This window comes from Pseudopodoces humilis, chromosome 13 (assembly GCF_049639895.1).
Source record: "Pseudopodoces humilis isolate 2021_Gansu_Grassland_sample_001 chromosome 13, ASM4963989v1, whole genome shotgun sequence".
Classification (NCBI taxonomy): Eukaryota; Metazoa; Chordata; class Aves; order Passeriformes; family Paridae; genus Pseudopodoces; species Pseudopodoces humilis.
The window spans coordinates 5,049,700-5,066,928 of record NC_142212.1 but is presented as its reverse complement, the minus strand read 5'-3'; positions in this window follow the sequence as shown (position 1 = coordinate 5,066,928).

Sequence of the window (17,229 nt, the reverse complement as noted above, 5' to 3'; positions counted from 1 at the left end):
TATATGTGAATCTTAAGACTTAAAAATTGCTAGATAATATTGTTTGGGCCTACATATGAGAAAGGCTGTTGAGAAAACCTGGGTGAGGTGCTTTTCCTGCATCAGCTCTGCCTCTCTCCTAAAGGTTTTCCAGCAGGGAAGAGACGATTCAGTACTCATCACTGCTGTGTGGACTAATGTTTGCTGTAGGCTCAATTGTTTTGTGGGCTACAACCATAGGCACAGTTATCCCTTCATCACCATTATTCACACCGTGTAAATCTGGATTTGGTATTCCAAGGTCACCTCCAGGCCCACCACTGAGCAGGATGAGGCCTGGAATATTGGCCCATGTAATTTCCTGTCCCTAATGCATGACTTAATACACTGCCTTAGTATACTCTGTAATATCTATACAGGAATTTTATACAATTTACATGGTGATAGGTAATTTCTTCTCTCCTCATATGCCAAACCTGTATTTCCTTTTTTTCTATCTCTCCCCCTTCTTCCCTCCTTCCTTCTCTTTTCTTGAGCTGTCAGTACTAATGAACAAAGAAACATCTTTATTTAACCCCTTGCGACATCTTTTGCATTTGAAATCCCTGGTAATGGCTTATGGGAACCTTCCATTGATTGGGTTAATAGAGAATAAAATTGCTTCATAACTATATTTCTCTTTGATTTTAAAATTATGTCCCCTATCCCCTACACTGGGAAGGAGTTGTTAACCCTTTCATTTTTCTAGTCCTGCTGGGGCCTTCTCTGGATGCTACCCAGTGTGGAACTGGAGAGGATGGGTGGAAATTAATAAAACCCCTAAAGGAAATACATGGTACTTCTGTGAAGATAATGAAAATTATCTGAATAAAAGAAATATCATGAAGGAAACTATGCATAGATTGTAAATGTTACTGCAAGAGGGGGAGTGTGCAGCTTACTGAGTTGCTTTATTTCAGGCCCTCACACTAAAAACCGAGTTCCTTTTTCCATCAGTCTCATATTCTTCACCTGTGTTAAAGGAAATGGAGGCCATTGTCTTCTTAGGAATTCTCTATTGCCTAAGTTTTATCGAAATGCTAGAGAAATGTAAATGTTGCCTGGCTCTGCTGCCACCCATTGGAGTTACACTTTTCTGTGTGTATGCCTTATGCAGCATTTTGTGGATATTTATCTTGGTTTGAAGTTTTTTCAGGATGTTCATAAAGTGCACAGAGAGGATTTCCTTCTGTCTCAGTACTTCCTGTGGCCATTGCAACAGTGGATGAATATGAACTTGTACTGGTCACCAAAACAAACTGCCAAAGAGCAATTCAGCTGGAAAATTAGTCTGCAGCACATGTAAGAGTTTTACATATCTTCAAGATCTCTTTATCTAATGTCATTGCTGCCCTCATTGCTAGTCTTTAACAACTTGTCACAATGGGAGATGATAACAGTGATATAATTTCTTATAGTAAACATATGTTCTTTCAGCCCAAAGGGTCCAAGTGTGCTTTGCCTGCCTTATATGTGTGGCAATAACCATCACTCCCTGGCTGTGGAACAGCTATTTGAAAGCACAGGGGAATCTATGTGGAAGCATAAAGAAGAGAACAGCCCAGTTTTGCTTTGAAGATGGTGTATAGATGAGATGAAGGAGGGGTGTATCAGAGTGATGGAAAGGAATTCTCAAATACTAATTTGATCAGGACAAACAGAATAAATTTTCCATCATGGCCCAAGGATCTTTAGGGGGAACGGTAATTAAGAATATCAGCACTTAGATTTATTTTTAAGCATTGCAAAAAGCACAGGTCCTTTTCATTTTGTTGAGGGATTCACTCGGCACCAACTCTGAAAGAAGAGCTTTCCTTCAGAATAATAAATACTGTTTTCTCAGGCTCTGCCTCTCCTGCAGGTCTCTTCCATGGCCCAGCAAGGCCTGTTAGTAATTAGGTGATGAGATTTGACAAGATCACAACACAGGCAGATATGGCTGCAGGTTTCTGCCTCAGTTTTCAATTAGTATTTATCTGAGCAAAACAGCTCCTCGGCTACATTGTAGTGGCTCACAGGGTAATTTTTCAAATGAGCATTTTAGTTAATATCCCATAATGGCTCAGATATGCAGACTGAACCTCCTAAAAGATTTAGATGTTTATGGTATTTACCGTAACAGCTCCAGCTCTTGGACTGATTCCACAGTAATGCCTCTTTCTAGACTGGTTCAGGGTAGTCTATGACAACCACCACAACATTTGTTCTTTCCATCTCAGGAATGGATTCCCACAGCTGATACAGATGCTGTCTGCTGCTGATTTGCTACAGATGGAGACCCTTCTTAGATAGCAGAGGTCCTGCTCTAGTGACAGCATTCACAGCCCAAGCAGTGTCCTTGCAGAAACAATTTGTGCACATCTTTTGGTATTATTCATTGTACCAGACTTTCCCAAAAGCACAGCTTGAAAAAAATCTCCAGCCTTTTCTCTTGCAGCTTGGGACATTCCCACCTACTGCTGTGAGAGAAAACAGATTCTGAGATCGGTAACTGCTTCTCCCTGAAAGCCTGGCATGGATGTCAATACAAGCACCAAAGACTCTACCATTACAGTCCTGATTTGGGCTATACTGCTCAGGATTTTCTCCTGCATGTCATTTACACTCTTCTTATCCACTGCTGGCGATGATGGGGGTATGAATCACACTACTGCAGCTGGTAATTTTAGAAACACTGCCTGGGAATGCTGCTAAATATAGAGAGGGGCGAGTAAAAGGCCTTCCTCTTATCAGCATCTGTGTAGGTTCTTGGCATCTCACGGGTACAGGTTGTATTGCTCCTGATTTAACGCTCTGGAGAACTTCTGATCAAGCCATGCCTGTCCATCACAGAGCAAAAAGCTGCTTGGGGCCAGAAGAACATTACACAGGCTGAAAGGTCTCCCATGGCCAGGCAGCATATTGGCATTTTGTCAGGTAGGACTCTGCCCATGAGCACTGCCACTGAAGGTTTCATTTGAGATCTGCTCTGTGTCATTTATACAAATCTCCAGGCTAAGCAGGAAGGAAGAAACACTTGTGTTTGCATCCACAGGCTGAGGGGTAAAACACACAGGCTGCAGTGGGTGGAGGAGAAGAAGCAGACAGTGTAGACCTCTAGGCAGCACATGAGAGTACAAGCCTGCCCAAGAGGGAGAATTTAAAACACCATTAAAGGCCAAGTGAATAAAACTATCACGCAGCTCATGCCTCACAACTTGACTGTGAGGACTTGGGTTGCTATACAAGAGATGTTGCAGCAAAGATCCTTTTGGACATCAGCAGTTGTAACTCATCTCAAATGGTAGGGAACAAGGAGGAATTCTGCCAGTACTATGTCTTTGAAGAAAATCAGGACACTATTAAGATGGTCTCTCTGTAGTGAAGGGTTTCCTGCCCTGTTAGCCCACTGAAAGGCCTTGCAGAGCCGTCAGGGGGCAGGAGAGCCAGCAGGAAGGTGAAGGCAGGATCTTCCAGTCAGTAGGACTGAACTGAATAGGAATGAGAGTAAGAATAAACTTCCACATGTCCCTGCAGTGCCAAAGTAATGCAGCTTTATTGGTGCAAAGCCAGAGCCCACTCTTGCTGGCAATTGGAGAGAGATTCCAAAGTTTCCATGTTTAAAAGCTTTGGTTTCCTTCAGGAGCAAGAAGTCACCCTGGGGTGAGCTCCAACAAGGGTTTCTTCATTTGTCTACATGTTAAAGGAGTTGGAGAATTATTGTTTTCCATTGTATTTTTTGCCTAGATTTTTTGTTTTCATTTTTTTAGCTTTTCACCTGAAGACCCAAAGCATATTCCTTTGCCAAGTACAACCATCAGCATTTTCCTAAAAAATGTCCATTCCTAAAGTGCTTTTCTGCCCCCAAAATGTCAGTGGAATTATTTGAACCGGTTCCATTTATACTGGCCGAAAAAACACCAAGAAGATGCCAATATACATCTCCATGCAAATGACATCTTGCAGCCCTGTGATAACCAAGACTTGGAACATTCTTGAACATGGAAAGAGAAAAGAAATGGTGTGTGTGCCTGTGTTCGATGGGTGACAGAAAGGAGAGCCCATACAGAAAAGGCCTTACAAGCCAGAGCAGAAGAGAACTTTCATCTTTTTCCAAACAGAAAAGAGCCTGCATATCAACTGTAGAACAGAGGTACAATTTCTATGCCAATATCAAATGACTCCTGTATGCCAGTGTAGAAGAAAATTTACAGGTCAATATAAGAGAGCATTTCTGTGAATCACACTACAAAAAAGGTGCCTAGACAGCCCTAAAAGCGAGTGCTTTTTTTCCCAAATTAGCCCAGAAGAGAGCCTACCAATGGAAAAGGACTTGCATAAAAAATCTCTTGTAGCTGCCCTTGAAGAAGAAGAATGACAGAACCAGTCTTTTCAAACCTAAACCAATTAACAAGGTAAAAGAAAAAGTCTTATGATAATTAAAAATTAAAACCAACAAGACAACAGTGTAAAAAATGAAAGAAATTAATAAAAACAATTAGCAGAGATGAAAAAATCCAGGGATGGGAGTGATATAAATTGAACCTATTATAAGGCACTAATGACATTTGAAAACCTAATTTTTACATTGTCAAACCATTTTGATTAAGTGTTAAATGCTGCTCTTACGAACTTGGCATATATTGTGCAAGAGCAGTAATTTCTGGCTTTATCTTTTTCGTTTTCTCTGAAAAGCTGCTTGTGTTCTGAAAGAGGCAGCAACCACTCAGGACTTATCAGTGCTCCTTTCCCTTGCATTCCTCATGCCAGGAAGCGCCAGTCCTGCCTGACAAAGGCTATTTTCATGTTCACAGGGAGTTGGACTTAAGTAGGACTGGGGGGCAATGAGGAGAGTGAGGTGAGAAATCATGAATACATTGGGTGCTGATGAGAAAAACAGACGTCTTTCTAACTAGAAAACTTCTCTCCTTTTTTCCTTTTTTTCCCCCTCCTTTTTTTCTTTTTTTTTTTTTTTTTTAATTTCAAAAACGGAATAAGCAAAATAATTGAAAGAATGAAAATTGACTTTTTATGGCTTTTTAAGTGCTTAGCATGAAGTTTCATCTAGTAAAATTATTGTTATTTTTATCTTTAGCTGCGTCGTTCATGCTTCTCCTTAAAGAAGATATTTCTCCAGTCAGGATGCCAGCTGCAAGGAGCCGCGCCGGGAATGACAATGGCCTATGCAAATACAAAGCATCAGCTCGGAAGGCGCTCCAGAGCAGCCGCCCTGCTCGGGAAGAGCTGCTGGCAGCCGGGCCGGGGCCGGGAGCTGCTGCTGCTGCTGCTGCAGTGCGAGGTGAGGATGCTCCACACCTCGGATGAGTGCCTCAGTATGGGCAGGAGCACAGAGCAGGGAGTGCCCAGCCAAGGAACCCAGTGCTGCATCCACTCACCCATCAGGGAGCCTCGGGGAGGCCAAATGTCCCAATTGATTTGGGATCTGTGACTCCAGATCACCGAGGCTTTGGTTTCCTCACATCAGCCCTTGAGAAGCTGCAAGTCTGTGGGATTGCCTTGTTTCAGAGAATGGCCTTGTTTCTTCTGGCCTCATCTGCAAACTCTCACTGACCAAAATTCAGCAACAGAACATACTGTCAGGAAAATTAATCCACAAACACCAGAGGTTTATGTCCAAAAAGGAGACAGAGGAGTCCTTTTACATTATTCAAGAAAAGAGAGAGGCCATGGGGCATTCCCCTGGGGTCTCTCAAATTTTTGGAGGATGCAGACTCCTTTTCATCCTAATTTCCCGACCTCACGTCCCTCTCTCTTTCCCTTGGCTGGGGTATTTGAGAGGTACAGACTTCCTGGAATGCCTGATACCTAAGATTCCCCTCTAATGTATAACCCTCTCTCTTCATTTTTAATTCTTTTTTAATTCTGGAATTTATGGTGTTTCCCCATTGTCTCTTTCATCTTTCAATATCCAATTTCATTTATCAGGAAACCTACAGTTTGTTTGTAAAGGCAAATATCTTTTTTCCATTCATCAATCAGTAGAATCCTTCCCATTGTTTCTTTTATCTCTCAGTGCTAGTTTTATTTACCAGCAGACCCACAGCTTGTTTGTAAAGACAAATCAGTCATTCCTCTCAATACCAGGCACTGTACACTTGTACTAGGGCTAGCTACTCCAGAACTGGCCAGAAAAGAATGTAGGGAAATTACCACTGGGAAATTAGGAATTTTCAGCAAAAAAAGGAGGGTTTTTTTTTTTGGTTTTTTTTTTTTTAATTGAGAACTGAGAAAGGACCAGGAAATCACTTTGCAGGCAGGATGGAGTATATGACAGTTTGGAGTGTTCCTGGGTGCTCTACACTCCCCAGCTCTGTCCATAAGAGACTGACAGACTTGTAAATGACAGATCGGTGACAGAACAGAAGAGCCCCAGTCCAGCATTAGGTAAAAATGTGCTTCTCCCAGCACACGTAGATCAGCAAGTCACAATAAGTAGGACAGGGACATGCAGGTATTGTCACCAAGAGCAGCAATCAGATGAAGGGTGATTACACAGAAAGCAAATTGGGCTCAAGAAGCTGGCATGTCTGGAAATGATGGTGCAGAGAGAATCTTCCTGCTCTGGCAGGGCACAAAGTCTTTTTACAGAGACATTGCATCCCTCAGGATAAAAGATTTGATCACAACTCTGTTGGTGCCAACCTGACATAGAAGAAAAATTATACATTACAAAATGCTAAAAGACAGCTAAAGGGAAGGAGTCAGAAGAGGGGATGGAGAAACAAAAATAAATCAGAATCACCGCAGAGAAAAAAGACTGAAGGTAGAATTAAAATATAGTACTTTTGGAAGGTAAAGATTTTAGAAAGAAACAAATATTGAAGAAAATAGGAAAGGCTGTATAAAAAGACAGGACATAAAGCCAGGCAGCATGGCCAGTGTAATTTATATCATTTTTAGTGCTCCTTTTCCTCTGCCCTAGGAATAGTTCATAAACCACAGCATTTATTATAGGGGTGGTGTCACACACTGCAAACCTATTTGTGAATGTTACCACTGGGGGATCACATGTGGAACTGGCTTCCATTGCAGCTGACAGGCTCAATAAATTCAAAAAGATCAAGAAGAACACGGTTGACAGGGGGTATTTGGAGTGTGCATGCTCTTCTCTCTTTTTGTGGCACAAAGAAAGGAATGTGAATGCCCCATGCTACCAGTCACCACATTTTTATTGTAAGCCTTGTGAAATCTGATCTTAAAGTCTAAGCTCTCAGGTCATGCAATTATGTGAATCTCTCCTTTCATTTTTTAAAATGTCCATTTCTAACCTGTCTACCTGTGAAGAAAGACGTGGAAGCACAAACACAAACAGACTCTAAGCAAACTAATTATTGATTTTTAAAATTTTTTTCTTAATGTCTTAATGCTGGGTACTTGATTTTGAATTTCCAGTGTACACACAGAGGGCACAATGGCTTTCTTGCAGTCAGCACTAAGGCACATGTGAAGTTCTTGCTATATTCCTCCAGTTTTGAGGTCTGGTATCTTCATGAGCTGTCTTTTGAAAAACCTGTAGGTCTTGATGCGAGCTACAGAGACTTGACCAACCTTTAATTTAAAGAAAGTGCCTCATAGAAGTGAGTGAATACAACTAAAGTCTACAAAGGTTAGCCAGCTTTTATTACCTATTAAACATTCCTCATTTTTAATATTTATCATATTTATCTGCCCCTTTTATTTAATGGCAGATACCTGGGAGCAAGAATCCATTAAATTCTGTCAAAACTGGATACAGCTCTATGGTGCTTAGAAGAACTGTGATGAGGATTCTGGAGGGAAAAAGCCATATTGGGGGGCATTGAAAAATTAATTTCATGATGTAAGAGAAGGAGCAGCAATTTAGTAGGTGAGAAAGAGGCAATGCAGGCAGCTGTATCATTCATGCATTGCATGAAAAAGCGTAGCAAGATAGTTGAAAACCCTCTCTGATCTGTTTCCAGGTGCTGCAGCCACCTTTGATGACAGTGTAGACATAGTAAAATATATTATTTGAAGAAAGAGGTGTACTCCTGTCAGAAAGAGCTGATTGCTTTAAGCAAGGCCACTACAGCATAGCCAGGATTTCTGCTAACTCTCCTCTCAGCAGGTGTAATGTAGTCCTGTTGTCTCACGACAAAGAACAGTGGAAGTGAGGATTCACTGAGAGATTGGACTTCATCTCCCCTTTCTAGTTACCTCCAGCTCCTGTATTTCTGCCTTGCTGCGGGAACTGGCTGTTTGATTCTCCAGCACTGTGCTACAGCTTGTCTCCAGCTGTGCACTAGGAATATAAATCATGCCAGTGCTGCAGCAGGGCAGGAGAGATGGGAGCATTTGCCTTGCTAGGGTTCCTCCAGGTGCTCATGTGGATTCTCCACTCCAGCCCCAGGAGAAGCTTCCCTTGGCAGCCACAGCTGCCAAAGCCATGGTGCCACTTCCCCCAGGACTGTGCTGGGGACAGGGCTGTGACAGAGCTCTGTGCCAGCATAGCCACTGTGCAGCCTGCTCTCCAGGGAGCGTGCAGCCTCTAATCCATGCATGGCTTCTGTTTGTGGAGAAACAGGGAACTGAGGCTGCAGCTTCTTCTGCCAATGTGCCCCCTCCATTTACAATTTAAATACTGTGGAAAATTTAGAAGGAGAGACGAGCAGAGGCTGAAAGGTTGAACTGTTTACAGAGTCAGACCTTGGGAAGAAGCAGATTTCAGACAGTCACTCAGGTCTGTGTGATCCACATAATGGCTCGGTTTGTTTGTGGGAGCTGGTAGCCAAAGAACCTGCATTTAGAAGGGAAACATAGTGTTGAGCTGATGGACATCCAGATGCCCAGATTTAGCAGACAGGAGTGTGTGTACATGTTCACATCTTGCCTGTATGTGTGTATGCTTGCAGGACAGAGCAAGTCAGAAGACCAGTTGTCCCATCATTTCCCACCATCCTGGTTCATGTTAACTTAGTTTGAACTTTCTGGCTTTCTTCCCTCTCTGCCTTCCTATTTGTGTGATTACCCTTCTTATTGTTGTAGTACAAGCAATCTAATTCCATTCAGTGCTTTGGCAATGCCAATCAATGGCTCCAGGTTGGAGAGGGTGAAGTGGCAGCTGGCTGGTAAATGCATCTTCAGCCTCACCATGGCAGCTACCTGTGAGCCCTGAATGAGCCAGGAATTTGTGCTCTGCTTCATGGACCTCACGGCCTGAGGAACAACAACTGTCAGGACTGTATGGGACTAAAAGAATTTGTCACCACTGATGGGACAGTGCCAGTTGTGAAGGTGGACTTGAAGAGGGAGAGCAAACAAGGTTTAAAAAATAGAAGAAGAAAAGAAAATGAAACAAACACCATGGTCACATTCTGCCTGGTATGACAAACTGGTGCTACATAATCTGAGACTCAGAAACTTCATTCTTTTCCTGCAAAGCCAGAAGTCAAAGATGGTAGAAAAAAGGCATTTCTAATGTACTGACCTTGAGGAGTGAAGCAGTGCACTCCAGCTAGGATTTCTCAACTGGTTACCTATTGCCTGGTAATCCTTAATGTTGGATTTAATGTTCTTGGCTCCTCTGTTTAAGCAGAAACTAAAATATTAACTCCTCCCAGATTTATTTTTCAAAATCTGTCACAGGACAGTTGAAATGGGAAGAAGAAAGGCTTCATTGTCTACCTAGTAAGAAGGAAAAAGACAGCAAGGAGTCTGGGTTTATCACCATTTCTGGCACTGACTCATTGCACGGTTTGGTTTGGTTTTGTCTTTTGCTTCTTCACAGCACTCTTGTAAATATGGTGGGTGTATGTAAATAGCCTCGATGGGCTTGGAGAGAAGCCATGCAGGAAAATTTATAAGAGCATAGAATGGTACTACAGCGCCTTAGCAGAAAAACTGGAAAGACAAAGCTTCCCTGGAGTCACTGTGAGATATTTTCATTTGTCCTTTGGCACAGCAGTTTCAAGGCCTGACATTTAGCTGCCCCTCCTGTGGCTGGCCCTTACTGTGCTGCAAAGGGAGCGTGAGAAGCGCACCCCTAGGATGGGGCAGAGTCCTGCAGAGCAGCAGCACTGGGTTTGGCAGCAGGGAGAGAGGGATTTGCATTATTCCCAGCTGAGGAGGAAGAGCAAACGGAGATATCCTACAAGAGGTTATTTCTCTTGAAGGGGAATCTGACAGGATAAAGGTCATACAGTGAAAAGTCCTTGTGTGTTGCAGACTCTCAAACCTTCTCTGGGATCCCCTAATTACAGTGTTCTCCCTCTCCCTCTCCCCAAGAATTTCATCTTTGAACATGTAAATCACAGGCAGTTAATTGGGTTGGGAGGCTTTGGGGTTTTGTTTGTTTGTTTATTCGTTTGTTTGAATAAAGGGAAAACAGGAACCATGTGACTTTAGGACTCTCAGATTTTTGGTACTTTACTCCTGACTCTTATGCCCTGTGACTAGCATTACTAAGTGAGTTAGTACTACCAGTATCTCAGATTATTAAAGATAGAAACTGAAAACTAATTAGGAGTTCATGTTGGTTTTTCCTCTAGTGTTCCACTCAGCTGGTTGGAATGATACCAGCCTGTTTAATTTCCTTTCCTTCTGCTTGTCAGTGCCACTGTCTGTATTTCATATTGGCACCAGGAAACTCCTGAGTTTATGGCATATTTCAGGGAGAGAAGTCCTCTGTCCAGTGATTCTCCATCAGTTTAAATAAAGTGAATAGGATATTACAAATATATTGCTGATGGTTCCAAATTCATAAAGCTTACATTTTTGCAGATCCAGGGAGGCAGTTGAGGCCATTCCCTGCTGTTATATTCATCATCTCACCCCTTCCAGTCTCATTTTTCTCTGTTGTGTTCTTACCTTCCCTTAGACATACTCTCTCTTTCCTATGTCTTCTCCCAGATGATGTCTTTCTCATGCTGCCTATGCCAGCCATGTCCCCTTTTCCCTGAATGCCACCTCCCCTGCAGCTGTGGTTTCACACTGCATTGTGCGTGGCCCTTTCTGCCTGCTGTGTTTCCATCTTGGCTCTTCTGCTCTCCTCCTTCTCTCCTGTACTTCTCAATTTTTCTCTTTGCCTTTGTCTCCTGCTGCCTCAATTCTTCTGTCTCCCAAGGGCTGCTTTCCCAAGAGAAGCTAAGTCGAATTGATCTGCCATTTAATTGCCTGATGTGTTCATTGCCTGTGCCTGCTGTTCGAAATAGGCCTGCCTGAAAGTCCCTGGGGGAGGCAAGGTTGTGTGGCAATGGAGGAGGCGGATAGATGGGCTGGCAGCAGCTCAGCCAGAAGGCAGCTTCCTCAGAAACAAAACACCTGCCAGGAACACCTGTGCTCGTAAATGTTTGCTGCCATCCTTGGGCAGGTCCCAGCACTGGGAGAATGAACATGTCTATTCCATGGCATCAAACCAAGGCGGCTTCCTGGCACGTGTGAAAGCTTCCAACTAGCACTTACACTAAGCACTGTGTGTTCAGGTGGAGAGATGCAAGCCAAGAGCCACACACCTCCGTAGCTATGGGTTCAGGCAAACTGGGAGTCCTCCTGTCAGCCCAGCAGCTCCAGCTCCAATGGACCTTGTCATTGCTCTTCTCTGTGGGATGGGTTAGTTGCACAAAGGTGCAGATGAGGGAGGACCATGACCTTGTCTTATTCTGAAACCTTTCCCTCCAGAATGTCAAAGGACTTGGTCAGAATATCTGGCTCCAGGCCTTACAGTTCCTCATGTAGGCAAGGCTCCTTCCTCCCTATCAGGCACCAGGAAGCTATTAACTCATCCAAGGTCATTGCAGTGATTTCTAGTTGCAGTTGAAATGAAATCACTGTCTTCTGCTTCTAGACTGCAGACTCAGTCTTCTTTTCCCAAGGAATTTAAAGAGAGACTATGGTATGAATTGAAGCAAACCCATTTAAGCAGGCCCATTGTCTTTGCAGAAATCCCGCCTATGAATTGAGCTAGCTTGGATTTAACACCACTGGATTGATTAAAGGTCACATAAAGATTAAATATCAAGACAATTGGTCTTGCCAGGGAGGCAAAACTAAGGATTTTTGCACTGAGCATGGTGGAGATATCCTTCCCTTCCCCTGTATTTGTGCACGTTTGCCTAACTTGTTACAAAGGAAAAACACGAGCTCCATGTATCTACAAACACCCCTTCACCTCGGTGTAACAGCTGGATGAAAGCCCTAGGCTCCAAAGGCTTTGCCAATTAATGACATTTTCTCCTCTCTTTAAACACCCCATGTGGCTTCTTAAGCTCTAGGCAGCAAAGCATTCATGGAAGAGCAGGCCATCCAGCAGCACCCATCACACTGATTTTTGCTGCTCTCCTGTCCACAGTGACCCTGGCTGTTAAGGGAATAGGAAGAGATTATAGCGTGTGTATGGAGGAGAGCATTACTTCTGCTTTGCCTGACCAGACACTAGAAATAAAGGAATAAGTTAAAACCAAATAATAATAGATGAGAAACACATAGCCAATCTGAATTAAGCACAGTGAGAGCTGGCCAGTTGTCTTCACTGCTTTTGTGAAGCAATTTCATTATTTGCTCTGCAGCATCTAGCTAATGACCTGGCAGACATAATTAGTGTGGTATGGGCCTTTCCGGTGGTCAGGGCTGCATGCACAAATCCATATCCTTGTATTGTTGCTACTGGGGTTTAGATGCACATATTCACCAGACAAAATATTATCCATCTGTTTTTACTATCTCCCTTTCTCAGACTCTCTGTCCTTCAAGACCTTGAGATTTCTCATGTTTATTCCTCTGTTCTCTCTCTCTCAGCATTCATTAAGTCAGCAAGCTCCTTGAGAAAGAATCTAGCTTTTCTTTCTATGTATAAAGTGTGGCCCTGGTCTTGTTTGGATCCTGGAACTGCTACAGGTCACCTGCAACCGTGCATGTGCTGCAGGGAGCTGCATGTGCTGCAAGGTGACTGTGCTGGGACATTCTGTGAGCTGTCCCCATGCAGGCAGGGAGTCAGGACATACACTTGGTTCCAGGCAAAGCTTGATCCTTCTACTGAGGCTTACATTAGGGAAAAAGATAACGTGTTGCACAGACAAAGCCTGGCTTAGGAGGTGCATCTTAGGGAAGGTTCTTAGGCTGTCAAACACAGAGCTGTGTCTTCTTCTTCCTAGCTGGGACAGCAGGATGGCTGCATATATCCATCAGCACAGAGCTGGACAGCCTCATACTGCCAGGTAATCTTGCTTCTGACTTGGAGCTTTTTGCACAGAATATTCTTCAATTTAATAAAGTGCCTTGATTAAAACCAAAAACTTTTAAGCTTGTATCTCTGTCTTACTGAATCAATGGGATTTAAACACGTGCTTAACCTTAATCATGTTCTTCAGCATTCTCCAGAACTGGGCCTTTTACAAGGATACAAGTCCCAGGGAACTTGTAGGAGTTTTGCCTTCTTGCATGCTGTTCCTCATATACTATTGATGGAACAATCTGTTACTCATTAATGCTGCAGATTAAGCCATTTTCCCTGGGCCTGTTTTTTCTGTAGACATTTTAACTGCTTGTCTTATGATATATTTATTTGATTTCCAGTGCTTAGTTACAATATGACAGCAAATCTAGAGTATGTTTAATAACTATTCTGTCTCCTCAGGCATATATTGACTGCAGGAGGTGGCATGAACTCAGTGTTGGCATTGAGCTACGGAACTGATGTCCATCCTACTAAAAGAAACAGAGACAGAGAATGAGAATTTTCTACTTGGGAATTATTGTCATATAGATGCAAAAGATGGGGATCAGTTCCACTGGAGTCTCAAGGACAGATTCCACACAAACCTGTCAGGGGCCCTGCTGCTGGTAAGTGGACTGTTCTTTGTATCTTTCTGGAGGAGAAAGGGTACAATCTCATGATTAAGGGAATTAGTTTATCACTGAATGGGAGCCCCAGCTGTAGAACAGATATCCCCTAGGGAACCCAAATGATGTCCATGTGTTATGTTACCCCTGAAGTACTGGCCTGCCCATCTGGGATGTGGCTTTGTGGTTGATGAATATATGGAAAGGGTATTGGACACCATGGAGGTGACAGCTTTGGTGGAGGCTGTTTGTTCTTCCTCTTCCTTGTGGGGATTAGGGGTTTTCAGAGCATTACCAACAAATCAGTCCCTGCTGTGAAGCATTCCACACTTTTTCTTCCACACTTGTCCTTCCACACTTGTCACTCCACACTTGTTACTCTGTCATGGTGTCATTCCTTCGGCAGATGTTTTCCATGCTGGCTCCCTGGGGAGCAGTGATCCTTCTGTGTGTCTGTGTGCACCTCACCACCCACTGCCCAGAGTCTGTCTGTCCTCTCAGAAGCTGGACTTCTGTGTGCTCAGTTGTGCACTGGGGTACATATCCAGGGAGCTGCTAAAAAGTGTGTTCCTCACATTAGACCAAGGTCTTCAAGGCCAGGGGATTACTGGCTACCAGAGAACCCTTCACTGAACTGAGAGGGAAAGATGTCTCTACAGTTGATGCAGAGTTCTGCTACTGGACAAAGGGTAGTGGGACACACAAAAGCCTTCAAAACAGGTTTACTGAGAGGTCATAAGAAAAATTGAACAACATAAACAAATTTGCCACAGGAGCACATCCCAGTATTACAGCTTTTCTTGGGGGCCTATGTTAGTACATCACTGTGAAATGCCAATATTCCTCTGCCTTTCCCATGTCCAAGTGCATTCAGAGCCTGGTGTGTGTGAGCTGGGGGACTCTGTCAGCCCCACTGCAATGCCTGCCCTTCCTCCTGTGAGGTATTTAAAATCAACCACAGAGCTGTGAATCCAACTGCACATCCCTTGCTGCACTGCATGCCAAGTGAGCCTCTTCTGAGGCAGGTGTCTCCCTGATTCCAGTCAGCAGAGAGGACACAGGCATGACCCAGCAGAGCAAAGGATGCAGCATTCCCGTGGCTCATGAGAAGGCAAAGGCTGCCATTCACACTGTGGCTTAGGCAAAATCCACCCCTCTGGATGCTCAGGAACTGTTACAGGAACAGCTGCTCTGGGCACTGTGTGAGAGGAAGGCCAGAGATGCTTCAAGTGTTTTATCACTCTCACCAAGCCTGTTCCCTGTGGAGATGAAGCTTTGACAGTTTTGTATTCATTGTCTCACACAAAGAAGGTTCACAATAGGAAGGTGGCTGCTTGCAAGGGCTCGAGAATTAATTAGTGGTTTTCTTAGCACTGTTTAGATGCTAAAAGAAATCAAGTCTAGGGCAAGAGCTGCCTTGTGAAGGACCATTAGATATTTCAGTAAGCAGTGGCACCATGTATTCTTAATATTTTTTCTCTACTGAGCATTGCTAAAGTGTAGAGAATTCAAACACATTGGTAATTTCTTGACTGTAAGATAAAATTAGTGATATAAAGATGGCTTGCTGCAAGCTTCTCTTCACTTTACTTTAGTTGTGGTGTTGATTTTGCTTCATCTAGCTCTGAGGCTGAATATGAGACTGTTTCAGCACCAAATATTGTTGCTCTGGTGTTCATGGTACAGAAGGTTTTAGGAGATAGCATCAAATTTTGCATTCTTCATTTGGACTGAATCTGTGATGGCCACAAAAAAATCCAGTCACTTTTGATCCTGGATAAAGATGAGAGTTTATCTGACACTTTGCTCTGTGTCTTAAGATATCTAAAATTTCAGTGTTGTGAGCTCTGATTTGGATTTCTGGCAGCACAACACATGAATTAGATAACTTATTCTTGTTCCTAATACAATTAGATAATTTTGTGCTGTTTCACCAACCTCTTCTTATGTGACTTAGGTGATGAGTCTGTGTGTCTGGGACAGGTTTAATGCCTACGCACCCACAGGTTCCTCTTAAGCTGTCATTCTACACTGTCATTTTATCAGAGTTCCCACCTGAGACTGTGACTGCAGTGGAGTTCATTTAGTCTGACTTTCAGCTTGAGCTGCTTCCAACATTGCTGCTTTCCCTGATATTTTTAATGCAACTTACAGGTGATCTCACAAATGTTAGAGGAGACTAAAAGGAGGCTGTATGAGCAGCTACCCCTGACCCATTATGTTTAACCTTCAGGAAAGCTGATGTGTAAAAACTGTTTTTACAGTGGGGGAGGGATGTTTTGCCAAAACCAAGAGGTGCTCTCAAACAGCTGCACATCTGTGCTTAACACTGCAGGGAGAAGAGGGAGGATATTTCCTTTGGTCTGCCTGTGACACCCAAAAGTCACATCTGCAGGTGACCCACCGAATTTTCAATATATAAAATTTAGAAGCAGTAATTTGGTAAGCTCTGTTTTCCTGAAGGTCATGTGGTTCTCAAAGCAGAAGAATCACTGAGAGATACAGTTCTAATTGTACATGACAGTGGTCTGATTAATTGAATTTAAATGAGTCTTCCAATCTAAAAAGCAATAGTAGTCTTTCTTAGTTGGACTGCATAATTTTTTATGCCCTGTAATGATTTTGCTGTTTAATTTACACTTTCTCTGAGGATCAACCTGGCTGTTTCAGAAGACTTCAGACTGGGGCCAGTTTCTTTGAGAAGTAGCTGGAACATGCAGCATTGTTTCCACTACTGAACTACTTGTTAACAGGGATAAAAATCTACTATTTGTTTTTGATCTTTTCCTGCAAAGACAGTTTGGAATTATCTTTTCCAAGTACTTTCCAAGGAATTCACCCCTCTGAAGAAGCTCTTACTCTGATTACCTATTGTAATGGAGGTTCTGTATGGGACTGCCTTAAAAGACCACTCAGTATTTTCAGGAACCACAATTCTCTGTAGACAGTATCAGCTGCTGGTTTCCTATAGAGTGCTGTTCAAAGCAACAGATTTGGAGTCTACAGCAGCACCTGATGTGAGCCCAGGTTTTGTCAGAGTCTGTCTCGCACACATCACATTTCCCTGCTGCTCAGGACTGAGAGCAGGCAGTTACCAAAACATCTTACTGGAGCCTTCACCATTCTGCTCCCCACTTTGACCATAACATTTTGATTTTTTAAAATGTGATATTTACTCAGCTGTAAGATCTGTCTTAAGGGGGAGTCTGAATGACATAAGGTACAGTGGGATTGTCTATTGGAGGTTTGGGCTAGAAAGGAGCTGAATATTGTCATTTGCATGGTTTATAACCTCAAAAACAATCCCTACATTTTCACCATAACCAGAATTCTGATGATTTGACCAGACATTCTGATTTCTGACACAATTTCCAAACCTAAGAGATTCTGGACAAATAACCAGACCTTTTTGGTCTG